Source organism: Morone saxatilis, unplaced genomic scaffold (assembly GCF_004916995.1).
Source record: "Morone saxatilis isolate NCDOM2014 unplaced genomic scaffold, NCSU_SB_2.0 Contig8, whole genome shotgun sequence".
Taxonomy (NCBI): Eukaryota; Metazoa; Chordata; class Actinopteri; family Moronidae; genus Morone; species Morone saxatilis.
In genome coordinates this window covers 15,041,061-15,056,235 of record NW_023340257.1, presented here as the reverse complement: position 1 = coordinate 15,056,235, position 15,175 = coordinate 15,041,061, and positions in this window count along the sequence as shown.

The following is a 15,175-nucleotide window of genomic DNA, read 5'->3' as shown; positions in this document are numbered from 1 at the left end:
GAAATGGGCAAAGCTCTCTCACATCAACGAGTGACAATCCATCTGCTTTGAGGATTCACACTGAAACAGAAATCCCAGTGATCTCCAATTATGAAAAGATGGTTTTCTCTTCCACGCAAGCTGCATTTGAATCAGTGATGAATGGCACCTCTGAGCCAGAGGTCCATTCGTCCACAGATGCAGTAAAAGCCTCTCTTTGGCTTCACACTCTGCTTGATAACAGGAATCAGAGAAACACTGACTCTATTACTCTCACATCTGCTGACGGAGGGCAGGGAGTTCCAATCCTATCTGCATCTCATCCTCGTGTAATTGATAACCTGGCTGCGCCACCTAATGACAACAATGACAAACGATCTCAAGGCAAGGATGAAAAGGGGATTTCAAACTTGGGAAGAAATGAGTATCTGTTCGGTGCGACGCAATCCATCTTCCAAAGGGATAGAGCAGGAGATTCAGTGAGAGGAAACACTGTGACAAACTTTTGTTTTACATGCCTGAAAGATCGAAGACCGGTGTCCACTGAGAAATCTGTGGCTCTGCCTGTATTGTCACCTGATGGCTCTTCAGACTATCTTAGTACAGAGGAGATCGCTATAGATTTCAGTCAATTTACTACTTCCTTACCCAGTTTATATGAACAGTCAATAGGAGAACAAGAAGAAATACTGAACCAAGAGATCAGTCACCAAAACATTAGCGAGCATTCTGGTTTCGGCATGAGGGAACAACAAGTTTACAATGTGACATTTTCTCCTTCATTCTATAATAAATCTGTGAATCATAGTCAAAGCATTTTGAATAATTCCCAAATCAAATCTTTTCTCTCGCATACAGGAACAGTTGCATTTGACATATGGCCTCTTGCTGAGATGTCATCAGCAACACAAAAAGATGCCAAGAAACAAGCAAGGCACACCTCTCCTAGTGAAAATTTTGTCACAGAGAGACTGATGTCAAACACCACAGCACTCTATCACTCATTAAAGTCACTTCGCACTGTAAGGAAACCAGTAAAAAAACGAGAACAAGAGATCTTTGAGAAAAAGGTGAACATCGGGGACCCACAGTCAAAACTAATATATCTCAGTAAGAATACCAAAAATGCTTCCCACAGTCTCTCAACAAACTTCAAGAATGTATTTATCCATAACCAACCCTCGCACGTCAGCAGTGGGTCAGTAAGCAGTACACCTGTCATCGCTGAAGCTCCGCACAGCAGTCAGAAAAGTGTTCTTCCAGAAGGTAGTGATCACAGTAATGCATCACATCCAACTGTTAGAACGAGGTTGATTGAAGCTCATAGCGCAATAACATCCTTCAACCTTAGTAGACCAACCACTTCTGCAGTCAAACATCCTGAGTCTCACTCTCTGACAGAGAAAGCTCATTCTTTGATCTCTGTATTGAGGAGCCAAACGCCAGCTAAACCAAGCTCTCAGACCAAAGAACCCTTATTGACTTTGTTACTAAAGGATTCTGCCATCAAGTTTGCATCTGTAACCACAAAAAGATACCTGACAGATACGCAGGATTCTCACACATTTAACACTGTAAACAGCATTGTTAAACAGACTTTTGTTGATCCCTCAGGGCCAGAGAATAAAAAACCAAAAACTCCAACCTCTACAACAGAAGAAGTTGTTGTGCCTCTGAAGTTGTTTCTTTCAGAATCACGACAGGACTTTGATGATGATGCGTCCAAGTTGACTCTATCAACACCATCAAGCCAGTCATTTTCTGAGAAACTGACAATAGGCAGACTTTTTGGAGGTCAATCTAAAATCACTCAGGAGAGGGCTTTTGATGTTAGCAATGATAAGTCTGTGGCATCGACACACCAATCTTTTGTAAAATATAACAGGGATTTAATCAGAGAGTCACTAATAGTACACAATCTGAAGCCAGGAGATAAAAATGAGCAGGTGTTGACTGTAGTTGCAGAAGATGAGGACAAAGAGATTATGAAGATAGAGGACAAGCAGGGTGAAGAAATTAAAGAGACAAAAGAGATACTAAAGTTGCAGGAAGAAGAAGATGACAGGGAAGATGAAAAGTTTGGGAACAAAAAAGAAGAATTATTTAGATCAGATAAAACCAAAAGCAGTAAACAAGAAAAAATAATTAATTGTGGAGAAAAGATAAATCAAAATAAGGAGGAGGATAAAATGGAAGAGCATGAGGCCAAGACAAGTAGAAGGGAAGGTGGAGGGCTAACTGGTGAGGAGGATATAACTTTGAGACAAAACAAAGATCCGATAGAAGGGGAAGGAAGGGATGAAGAAGGTGTAGGTGAAAAGCAGAGAGTGTCTTTGATAAAAGAAGGAGCAGAGGCTAGAAGAGAGCAAACAGCAAGCAGAGAAGACCTTAAACATAACAGGGAAATTGGGACAGAGGACATAACAAATGTTCCCCTTGGGCCAACTACTAATTCTAAAGAACTTAACAGAGACAAAGGGCATACTGTTACAAACCTGTCTTCCTGCCACAGTTTGATTAAACAGTTGGGAGCCACTGAGCGCAAGGGCGTTTACCTGGGTGAAAATATAGCACAAATTGCGGAAATGAAAAATAAGCCATTTTCCTACAAAGTGACAACCAATCACAGACCACTACACTCAACTTTGAGATTTCAGAGCCCGAAACTACCAAGAATTACATATTTTCCCAAAGAGACACACACACAGATTCAACCTCATCAGTCTACCCATGGGGCTATGCATACAAAGCATGGAGCTACGTCTTTACTTACTAAAGAAAGTACCCAGAACAAAGTTGTTGAGACTACATTTTCTGTGACTGCCACACCAAAAATTGACCCAAAACTCTATCAAACATTCGGAGTTAGCACTTCAAAATTTAGTGATGCATTCAAGCCGACAATATCCCCGCACAGCGCTGCAACTAAATCAGCACACCCTGTACTAAACAGCATCAGTAACATGTTGTCACTTACCACCCCACGATTGGCAATCACAGCTGGGTTCCTGCGAGCTCAGTCCCACTTTACAGTAAACAGTTCTACTCTCAGTGCATCAATTATTTACAGCACCTCAGATCATAGGCATAAATTCAGTACTTCAGTTTTGAAGGCAAATTCATTTTCACCCACTACGAATGAGAAAGAGCAAGCAGAACACATTATACCAGCACATATATTTGAATACAATGTCAAGGACCCTTTAACCTCTAACAAGATTAAAGAGGTGAATATATCTACTTCAGTCAATCCTGCTCTGCCACTGCAGATGTATAACGACTCATCTACCAGGCCACCCACAACAACAGCCTTGTCATTTGAGGCCAACATCTCAATTGGCCAGTTGCAGCCTCACCAAGGGAAATCTGCCCCTCAGATAAGCCAGTCCTCTTCATCCTTTGACATGACTTCAGGTCAGCCATGCTCATTTAAACTGTCAGAGCAGACAGCCCATTCAGATGCTTTGCATGTTCCTGTTGACGATAACGAGCAGAGATCTGTACAGACCCTAATGGCATCAATGAGCCCTGAAGCAAAAAGAGATCAATTTCCTCTCAGCAGCATGTCACCACAGGTAAATCTCGCGCCGTTTGGAGGTGACAGTTTACCTGGCATCTACAGCCTGACAGGGCTAACAAGATCAGCCTTAGAAAAAGAAATACTGGGGGCCAACTCCGGCACTGAATATGCAAATAGTGGAAGAGGCCATGCTGAGTCCTCGTTAGGGACTGCTGATGAGACAAATCAAACTGAGGAGAATGACAGTCTGCAAAATATAGTGACCTTGGCAGTAAAAGATTCAGATGCAGTCACAACACAAATGGCAGAGAACAGAGATGAAGAGAGCAGTTCTTCTTCTATAGCACAAGCAACTGGCAAAAGTAAACACCATGGCAGTAACACTGATGAATTTAACTCTTTGTCTATAATACAGACTGAGAATCAAGCTGTAAAAAACACAAATGAGAACAACCACAATGATCTGTTCAATGTACATAGCAGTGATGAAGCAAACAACACAGTAAAAACTACCCTCGAGAATAATCATGTCTCCCAGGTAGAAGATTATAATGAAACAGGTGCTAAACCTGTGATGTTTGCAATTCAGGCCACCCACAAAATTGAGCAGGCAATAAATGAGGATTTTGTGCCTGGTACAAATGATTTTGCTATACCTGCGCTCGACACAAATGATCGAACTGGCACCACTGTATTTGTTGAGTCAGATCGTCTGCCCGAAATACACCAATTGCAGACTAATGATGTGACTAACAATGCTATTTCTGATATGGAGCACCATACAGCAAAAACAACCAAAAAGCAACATGATCTCTCTGCACCACAAGGCACTCTGGGTGACAACACTCTCCCTGAGCAACACATTAATTTCAGAAGTGACCTTAAGGCCCCCAATATATCCACACCACAGATTGCTGACCGGATAATGAATGTTACCTCTGATTTTCAGATAACCACTACAACTGCTAGTACAGGCAGTTTTATTGTGTCCACAAAAGCTCATGAATCAGCGCTGACCACTAGTGAGAATGTGCAAGTTGTTATTGAAAAGTCATCTCAGGCTGCATATGCTAAGCATATGGTACAGTCCAATAGTCATATTGAGCCTTTGTCACTGAGGGAGCCTCCCACAACTCCCACTACTGGCAAACTCCCCTCTGCTGTGAAAAGAAAGAACATAACAGAAACAAGTGTAGAGGAGCCCAAGCATGAAATTTCTGTACAGCCTATTGAACAAAGCCAGCCCCCAACCCCTACTGGTATGATCGCAATAACACGTCCTATCAATGACCCTGAGCAGGGTGTTCAGACAGGTTTGTTAAATGCTGCCCACTGGGCTGGAGGGTCACGTGATACTACACCTACAATTATAGTGGAATATTCATCATTTAAAGACATCAAAACAACTCTGACAACAATTGCTTTTGAAGCCAAAAATCCTCTACAGGAGAGGACTCCAACAGTACATACACAAGACAGAGCAAACAAACATAAGAATCATGCATTATCTGAAAAGACCTCAATAAGTCAGGAGATACTTGGAGCTGTGACTGATTCTGTACCACCTACAGGGATTTCGCCTCTAGAGATTATTAATAAAACCAGCTGTAGGACAATTGGCTGTGCTAAGTCAGGCGAGACTACTGAAACAACAATTGGAGCAGGTGAGATTGATCATACTGCTTCAGAGAAAATGTATAAAACACAGGCTGGAAACATGGGAAAAGAGCTTTTTAATGCAGCATACACTGCTGACACAAAACCAGAAAATGGCAACTGTAGCACTGACTGTCCTCTACCTGGAAAGGCAACACCACAGGCCACCAACCTCGACTATGCAGTGCTTTCATTACCCATAAGTAAATCTTATCATGACTATGCCACTGTTGATGAGACTCCAACAACAAATGCCAAGAGTATGACCTATGAAACTTCAACAAAAACATGGAGAGTACTTGTTGAAACTGATTATTTGGAGAGACGTGGGACACTTGAGCAGGATCAGTTTGTAGAGAAAACAACACATTCTCTCAGAGAGACCTATGAAGCTCAGGAGGCTATTGCAGCAGAGGTCACTTTTTCTGAACCCGAAGCAACTACTGCGCAGACCCCTGAGCGGACACTGCTCACTGAAAAAACAAAAAAAACACAATTAAATAGAGAGGCAGCCAAAGCTGAGATATTTGAGGTGCAAAATGCCACCAGGTCAGCGCATGCTATGTCTAAAGGAGAGACGGCAGTACAAGAGTCTGGGCGCAGGCTGTTACTGCCAGAGCCAGAGTCTGAATCAGAGCTGCCAACACTGAAACACAGAAGAAGGACCTCACCTCATCTGTATCTCTCTGGGTAATCTTATTGTGTGTCCTATTATTCTAGCATTATCTATTAATCATGAGTTTACAAATTATAGAACCATACTGGTGAGTTATGCTATTAAGTAGATAATCCATCACAGCAAGCTGCTTTATTTTTTCCTTTAATTAATATTGTCACATGATAATGCAATTAGAGCAGGTGCAGATCTGAAAAGGCTTCCCAATGATGCATTTAGGCCACTCCTAAATCCAATATTTGAGTCTGCTGCTTAAAAGCATTGCAGTCATGAGCTGTGGTGTTGGAGGACAAGACAAACAGTAATCAAACAGTGATGTGGCCTTGGAAATCCCTTAACTTTTAATGCAGCACATCATCCATTCAGTCATGGGGTCAATCTTTTTTATCTATACAACTCTTCGATTTATGACCAAATACATGCAAAACTTATGACATTCCAATCAGCCTACAGTCTACTTTGTGTAAAGTGATAATTAGCTAAAGTTAGCATGCTAACACAATAAACAAAGGTTCGCAACCATCATAAATATAATGCTGGTAAACATCAGCATGTTAGCATTGTTATTGTTAGCATGTTAGCATGCTGATATTAGCAGTTATCTCAAATTGTTCCGATGGGCCCTTATTCTGAAACCCCAGTTAGTTATCTACATAAGTTGGTGTGTAAATCTGGGAAAAAACTGACTTTCAGTCCAACCGGACATTTTTAATCTATTGGGGTTTTGTAGAAATGGGCTGTTGGAGGGCTGCTGTTTAGTAGTAAATCTGAATTGTCAGATGTCTACAAATCCTACCTGCTTGACTTTGATAAAAGATACAGGCAGTGAAATCGTTCTCTGTGATGGATTACATCTCTCAAGCTCTCTAAAGTTGATTTTCATAGTACAGTAAAAAGGATGGAAACTAATTACTGCCTGAAAGGTAAGAAATGAATCATAAAACCTTTAAAATCTGCTAAAACATATTCTTTAGACTTTGGTCATTTATAATGTACTTTATGGCCAAGAAATTACTGGCAGTAAGCAAAATTACTAGTATGGTCCTTCAGTTAAGATCTTTATTAGGTTAATGGACAAACAGTACCATTGTTTCTTTTTCCAAATTGCAACAATATTGATCTATTGCCAGTGTAACAGAAGTTTCAGATGACCTGTGTGGCAGTGGGAACTACACAGCAGAGATGAGTCTGAACCTGGAGAGAGGCGTAGAGCCTGGTGATGCTGTGCCTGCCATGGGGAACCTCAGAGTGGTTATCAACCTGAAGACAAACAACAGTCGGATAAACCTGGAGGTCACCTCCTGTTGCCTGTCCCCTACCACCCAGCCTGACCTCACCAACTCCACCTGCTGCCTTTTCTCCAGGTACACAGGAAAAACTGAAATAAGGTGACTGGGAAGAGATTTTGTTGTTTTATGTTAAGACGGTAAAGTTTCCAGATTTTTCATTTTGAGGTAAAAGTGCTTAATTCAGGCAAAGTTATATGAGGACAAGTAGCTCAGGAAGTCTATTTTTCTGTTATATAAAAAGTAAATAAAGTCAAGTCAGCAAATACAGCAGTTACGCAGTGGGAAATTTACAGTACATTTACTGATCTATGTGGAGCCATCTGGACTGCATTTCATGAGAAGAAAACAAGCCCTCTGTCTTTCGTGTTTTGGTATTTCATTTGCTACCTAATATGGTAAAGATTGGACTGAGGTTTTCCAAAATAAATGGTAAAAACCTGACTTTTGGTTTTTATTAAGATATAGAAATACAGCCATGAATAATGCAACTCTCCAACCTCAGTAACAGCCTTAACAAAACCTGGGCAGACTTACAAATGTGTTTACTAGAGAAACAGTGTTACTATAATTCATATCAATCCAGGAAGTTGCAGGTCAATTTTTAAGAGCTGAATATTCTCTGCTTGGTAACAGAGGACTGCTATAGGTTGATGGTGTTATCTCTGTGAGACAGCATCACTCATATAGATGGAAATTCAGTGTACTCCGGCACACTTTGAGAGGTGGCCATATAAATGCACAACCTCTAAAATATGTCAAAATGTGAATAGGCTGGCTGTTGACTTTTACTGTGCATCTAAACAAAAACACTTGTAAAAAGTGCCTTACACCTGGCACAAATCTTTTTAATATGTATCTCTTCTAGGCAAAATGAAAAAACAAACAAACAGAAAACACACTGGTGAATAAATTATATATGATAATGCTGAATGTAAATACATAACTTATTAACATCATAAGTAATGATACTGATACAACAGCAACATAAAGTGAAAGCTGACCTTTACCAAACATGATTTCTTTTCTCTTGAGCTTTCAACCCAATTCAATATAAATTATTGATAGCTAGCTGGTCTGTGCTTCTTTTCTGCTTTCATGTTTATTGATCAGCACAGCTTTAATGGCTTTTGACAGCTGTATGGAGACCTGCAGGATATTGTCAGATTGACCCTTTTTGCTTAAACATTTCACTATTTCTTTTAAGAGAAAATGACTCTGCTAAGGTTATTCTGTGTGTTTGTGTTGGTGCCTCAGGTTAGCAGCAGAGCCAGCGGGGATCACACTGCTGCCCAGTGCCCTGTCAACCAGTGCCAGCTTCACCATCAGTCTCTTCCAAATGATTAATTACTCAGTAGTGTACCTACACTGTGATCTCAGTGTCTGCCTGAGGAACAGCTCTGACTGTGAAAGGGTAAGACTGCACTGGGTGCACAGTGTAATGAATGCAAAAGGATGAGAGAATGAGTGGCTGAGAGTGATTTAAATTTAGTGACATGGGGTGTGACACTGTGAAAACAGGGGGGGACAGATGAGGAGCGAACAGGCTGATGTAAATGACCTGGGAAGATGAGCAAGAAGGGAGACCAAGGTGAGTGAGGAACTGGAGAAGAGGTAAATTAATCTATGGCTGAATATGAAACCTAGGAGGAGAGGAAGCAAGCAAGAGGATAAATAATTTTCCTGAATTAGATGTGAAAAGGAAGGGTGTCGTATGATTAAAATATCCTGCCATATGTACAGGAACCACTTTCTCAATGTGAAAAGAGGGAAATGTACTAAGTCTGAAAGCCAAAGACCTGCAGCCTAAAGCATCTGTCATGTCATTATGTGCTCTGAAGGTCAGAGCAAAGTTTCAGAATAACACTTGAAGAGTAGCAAAGGACGCTGATACCAACTGCTGTCTCCTCCTGTTGTGGGAATGAGGCCCTAGAATTAATGGGAAAACTGAATCATCCAACAAGTACATGTTAGAGGGCAGAGTTGAAAAAGGATAAACTTGTCTGCCTTTGTAGAGCACTTTAACAGCTCTCTGATGATGTTTTTAGTGTCTCCTCATGTTTTCTAGTAATGCAATGGTCTCTTAGATCAACATTTGTTTTTCGCTGAGGGTTAGTTTAAATGTATAACATTTAAAATGCATCGCTCTGTCAAGACTACAGTACATGTATAATGAGCTTTAACGTTTTCCATATAATCTGCAATTTCTTTGTGTGCATCTATTTATCTTTCTTCTCTTGTTTCCTTGAAATTGTGATTTTTTTATTGGCACTTGATGTCAGGCTCCATATTTTCCTGAAACATTATATTTGCTTTAGAGCTATACGTTATCTAACTACCTTGAACTGCTCCAACCCAACAGTGGGCCTCTTAGATTAAAAGTGTGTAAAAGAGTGCTGCTTTTGAGATAAAATCCTATCCAGCTTTCTATCTGGAAATAGATGTTTCTGCTCTCACACTTTTATTCAAATAAAAAATAGCACACAGGAAAACGAGTTTTAGACATATTTATCAGTGCACCTGTATCATTTCAATTATTATTTCTGTGCATTGTTCCCACTATTCTTGATGATAAACAGGAACACCATCCTTCCTAAAAGTTAATTACCATTTAGCCACTCTATCATTTTTCATACTCACATGCTACATATTCACCTTGTCTTTTTATAGCAGTGCCTTCAGCAGAGGAGTGCGTTTCCCTTAGAGGGTCCAGAGGCCATTGTCACCAATCTCAGAAATCGCATATCCTTTGGTCCCATGTTGAAAGAAGTGAAGAATTCTACCTTCCCAGAGGAGATAGGTAATTATTAGCTGTGCCTTAAAACAAAAACAATCAATATGAGATAACAGAGCATATATGGGAGATGCTGCAGGACAGGAAATGAGAGATGACCATGCCATTTATCTATAGCATGTGAGGAATAGAGCCATATTGTTAAGTGGCTCCCTGAGTGCAAATATATACAGCTCTCCATCATGAAAAGCTACAATAGAAGGTAGATAGGCAGGTAGGTAAAGGATGCTTCTGTACCTTTCGGCTCTAAAAATTTTTTCTTTCTAAATTCTACAAAAAAAAAATTCTACAGTGCTGTGAGTCTTTGTGAAACAGAAAGAAACAAAAGGATATTTGCAGCATACTGAAGGCAAGGTGACAGTGGATGGAAAGCAGTTTTTTGTCCTCCACTAAAATTATGACCGAAGCTTCATGTCAGATCGTTTGTCTATTTAATTTTCAGACCCATCAGAGCTGGATCTGGTTCTGGTTATGGTGAGCCTGGTGGTTGGCTGCTCTCTTGTCACAGTGACGCTGCTGCTGGTGTGGCTGGCCTACCGTCGCAGGGCAATCTGGCTGCTCCACTCGGCAGCTCCACCACGAGCCTGCTGTGGCTGTCTGCGCCCAGGAGGTGACTTGATCCTACCGTGATCAAGGAGGACCCACTGCCAATTACACTGATCACGTCCTCACCAAAATAGCTGCCGACAATTACATTAGTCAACAGACAGTGGAGCAGTCAATCATATTAACCATAGCGCAGAGGCGGCCAGTCGTATCAGCCGGTATAGGCCAGACTAGACAATGAGGAGCAATCCAATTCACACCTCCTCTCATAGGTGACACAGCTGTTGCAGTCGAATTTCACACTTAAACCATGAGCAGTCTATTATCATTCACTGAAAATAAACACCATCCCCAAATACAAAAGCTCAGCTGATCCCTTTATTTTACTTTAGTGGCAACAAATCAATTCTCTTTGTACCCCACTTTAAGATTGGTAGCTCATTAATATACTGGTTTAATATAATGTATGCCTTCATGGCTTGAGTTATTATATTGAGCCCCTGTGATTGACTGTTTAGGGAAAATGTGTCTCTTTGGGTAAGAATGATTCAAGCAAATGTATTGCTGCAAGAAAACATGAAGAACCCTCTGCAATGTTTGTTTTTCTTTTTAAATGTACAATCAAAATGACTCATTATATTCTATCAATATTTTGTAATATTTTAAAGGCAAGTAGTTTAAAATGCATGAATGAATCATTATCTACCATTTTATAACTAATTAAATGTGTGTATATAGCAATTTTTTTTTTCATTTTCAGTTTTTTGAACTCATGCTCTGAATCTCTTTTCTCTTTTCACTAAACTGTGAAAAAAACAGTACTGTATATATAGTTGGATGACATGACAGCTTCCCAAAAGTGACGGCAAAACATCTTGATGATCCCCTGGTGGCTGGCTGCAGTATAGGTCATAAACCCCGCTCCCTATATGTTAGCAGATGGAACATGGGCCAATCTAAAAAACAAAGTACATGTCATATACATTTTTTCCAAAGATGATTTCTGGCATTTTAGATAGTTCTTACATTGCGCTTATGTACATATGTTTAAGTGTAAATTTGTCTGACAGGTTTGGTTATAATTAATTATTTGGTCAAATAATTAATTAGAACCAAACCTGTTAATTGAGGATTTACGTCATGATTATTAGCTGAGCCTTACTCACGATTGCAGCCAGGTGTAAGGGCAGGACGTCCATATCGTGGCTCCAACGTTATCACTACTGCTCACATTCAGGCTCCAAATGATGTCACCAGTGCAGGATGATAGCAGCCGTATCTGGATCTGGGATATTTTGGCTTCATTAATTTAATGTTTATTTGATAGGGACAGTTACAGTTTACATAGAAAATTGCTTTTTAATTATGCAATGCAATGTATCACAGCATTTATAACTACAATTTCTAATGTCCGTCCCTTCATTTTTGTACAGTGGGTACAACACACCCACAGTGGTTGCTACTAGCAACATACCGTTCATCTGAAACTACTGGTGGCAGGAAAGTGATTCAGAGATGTTTTACATTATCATCAAAATAAACAAACATACTTTATATAAACATACATACATTTAAAGGGTTTTTAAATTACATACAAATTTGAACCAGTACAAATTCAAAGAGGAATATATTTCCATGTTAAATTTTGTACTCCTATTAAATCCTAAACATCCTGTGCCTCTGCACGATTCCCCATGTTCCTGCTTTTTCTCAGGCACCTTGCATGTTTAGAATTCTGCGGGAATACAACTGGTACAATATCTGCATAAGATAAGGATTTGATTAAAAAACGTTGAATGCTCTTGAGAGATACACAGGAACCAATTAAGGTTCTAGTCTGAAACACACAGTTTACATACTCCAGCATTTATCACAGTACATACCAGATTAGATAACCCGTTCACCTCAGTGCCGCCCACTCTTTAATTTTGTTTGGTTATGTTTAGTACTTTCTGTGCTCGCAGAATATGGATCAGAGACACTAGAGTTAAGCTTGTTAGTTATCAGAGGACATAAGGGGCAATGGAAAAGCCCTTGGCTTCAACCAGTCAGCTTACCCAGCATGGTGGAGCCTGCTAATGTGATTGGCTGAGCTGTGAGATGTGGGTTCCATCAATGAAGACAGACTTCTCCCCTCAGGTAGCCTATCAGGAATCTGATCACGAGCGCCTGGTTTTCATTGAAACATCAATCCACGAGTCTGTCCTAAATAATAGTGTGTGTTAGTGAAGCATGAAACTGTGGAATGTGAATGTTAAATTCATCCATTACCACGCCTGCATATATAGAGAGAGAGTTGAGGGGTTAGGGTACTTTGGAAAACATTGTGTTGCAGGGAGTTCTGCACACACCCAAAACAGTGCAGATTCATCATATACTCTGTATTAATAATGATGCTCTTTAATGTTTTTATTGGTTATTCTGCTCACATATTCTCATATTTCAGCTAAAAAAGTTATGACAGCCCACCATAATGATCCATGGTGTATTAATGCGCTGCAAAATAATTCATCTTTAATCATATTAAGTCTCACAATGATGTGTTCACAGCATTTTCCATTCAGGATGATGACAAGACAAATATATACTGTAGGCCATGAGACATGTCTTAATGCAAGTTATCCTGCAGTTGTGCAACCACTACCTAAAACAGCCCTGCAGGGTGAGCCAGCAGATTTAAAAAGAGCAAGGAGGACAAAATCTTACTGGAGTAAAAATATTAATAAAGGATTCTGTCTCTTTGAGATGAAAGCCTGAACAAAGAGCTATTTCAGAGAATAGAAGAAGGGAATATATGATTGAAGAATCCTGACCTGTATCTGCTCTCTTATGAGACATACAGTATGGACTGAAATCCTAATGAATCACATTTACATTTACAGTTTATAAAATCTGAAGAAATAGACAATGATAGGTAAGCAGCTGCCCAGTGAGGGTTGCACACAATTGTGAGTTTGTGGTGGAGATTTGCGTCATGCTCTCTGCAGGAACCGTATTGAATCTAAATGCACTGCTAGGAAGGAAGAAACCCAAGGGAGTTGGCCCAAATATTCATGACTGCCAAAGGTACTAGTGGCCCACAGGAACAATTTATATAAATGTGTTTGTGTGTGTCTATAAATGTACTTATCTGAGTTCATCTCTTTCTTTAACATTGCAACAAAACACCTCATGTCCCCAGGTAAATTGAGCCATAAAGAGGGTTGAGTGGTGGTAAAATATAACTGACGAGGCCTATAAAACAGAACAGCAGGTGAGAATAAAAGGGAAGGTGGTTGAGGACATCTTTGTTTCCACATCTTCCTGAATGAGCTTCCTATTACCCTAATCCTCTCACATAAGCCAGGCAGTTTAAATCTTTTCTCTCAAATAACACCTTGCTTTAATGATGCAGAAAGATGAAATCCACAATTTTGAGGTCTAACAGGAGGTCAAGGTGGAAGGCAATAAATGTCGTGACACATTGGGACCTGAAATGGGTACAATTCATAAATCACAGTCCCTACACCATCAGGAAAGACACTGAAAGTCAATTTATCTCAAACAATTATTGATTAATTTACCATGTGCTAAATTTATTTCAAAGCAGAGAACATCACACTATTCCATTTTAAGTGAGAACAGTCTTCCCAAACAGACACAGTGAGTATAATGCAGATGATATAATTTCCTGTCTTGTTGTCTGTTGAAGACAATAAGCCTCCACACACAAATCAGTCCAAAAGCTTTTAATCTCATTTTGTTCTCTGTGTCTTAAACAGAGTAGGGGAAAACCCGACTGACTGAATGATTGGTATGAGAAAAATGAAGCTCAGTTATAGTTATAGTGTCACAGTGCCTTTTTTACATATAAAGAATGCTTGAGCTTTGCCAACAAAGTGTCAGTTTTCAACACATTTTAAGGCAGTGTGCTATCCTGTTTACTTTACATTATAAAGAAGTGCAAAATGTTCTCATGAATATGATTATTTTGGTCTTGGTTTAAAAAAAATATATTGGTTTCAACTTAACTTTTTTGGTATTGTTGCCACAAAAAGCATTGTGTCCTTTAATAAACACTACATGAAAGTAAAAGTAATCCTCATGTTCAAATCAGAGAATGCTCTTATCTCAGAAAACAATCTGATGAAAAGAACTACCAATGTGTTAAAACAACATATTGCGGGGGTGTTATTGAACATACTATTTCTTGCTAAGAAATAGATCGGCACATAAACCTCCCATAAAACTTTATAGCTTTAGAGGTGCTGGACACCGGATTTTGTTGCCACTGGACCGAGGCAGGTAGGTGTTTCCCCATGTTTCCAGATATAATGCAATGCTAAGTTAACTGTCTACTGGCTGTAGCTTTATATTAAACTGACAGACAGGAGGGTGGTATCAATCTTCACATCTAACACTGGAAGTAAATAAGCAAAGCATTTTTTCAAAATGTCAGCCTATTCTATTAATTAGCTTGAAAGTCAAGACTGCTTCATAAACATAGCAGGACTACCTGTGTGGGAGTGTGTGGGTTGTACAGACACACACAGTATATAAAACATAACACATCTTCACCATGCAGACCTCGCTGCTATGGAGAATTGACACATTCTCAAACTCAAGCTGCCGACTGCTGCACCATTCCACTGGGTCTGCTGGGGGTTAAGTGCCTTGTTAAAGTGCAGTTTGATAGAAGTGGATGGTTCATTTGGCAGTTCATTTAGTGTATATACAGC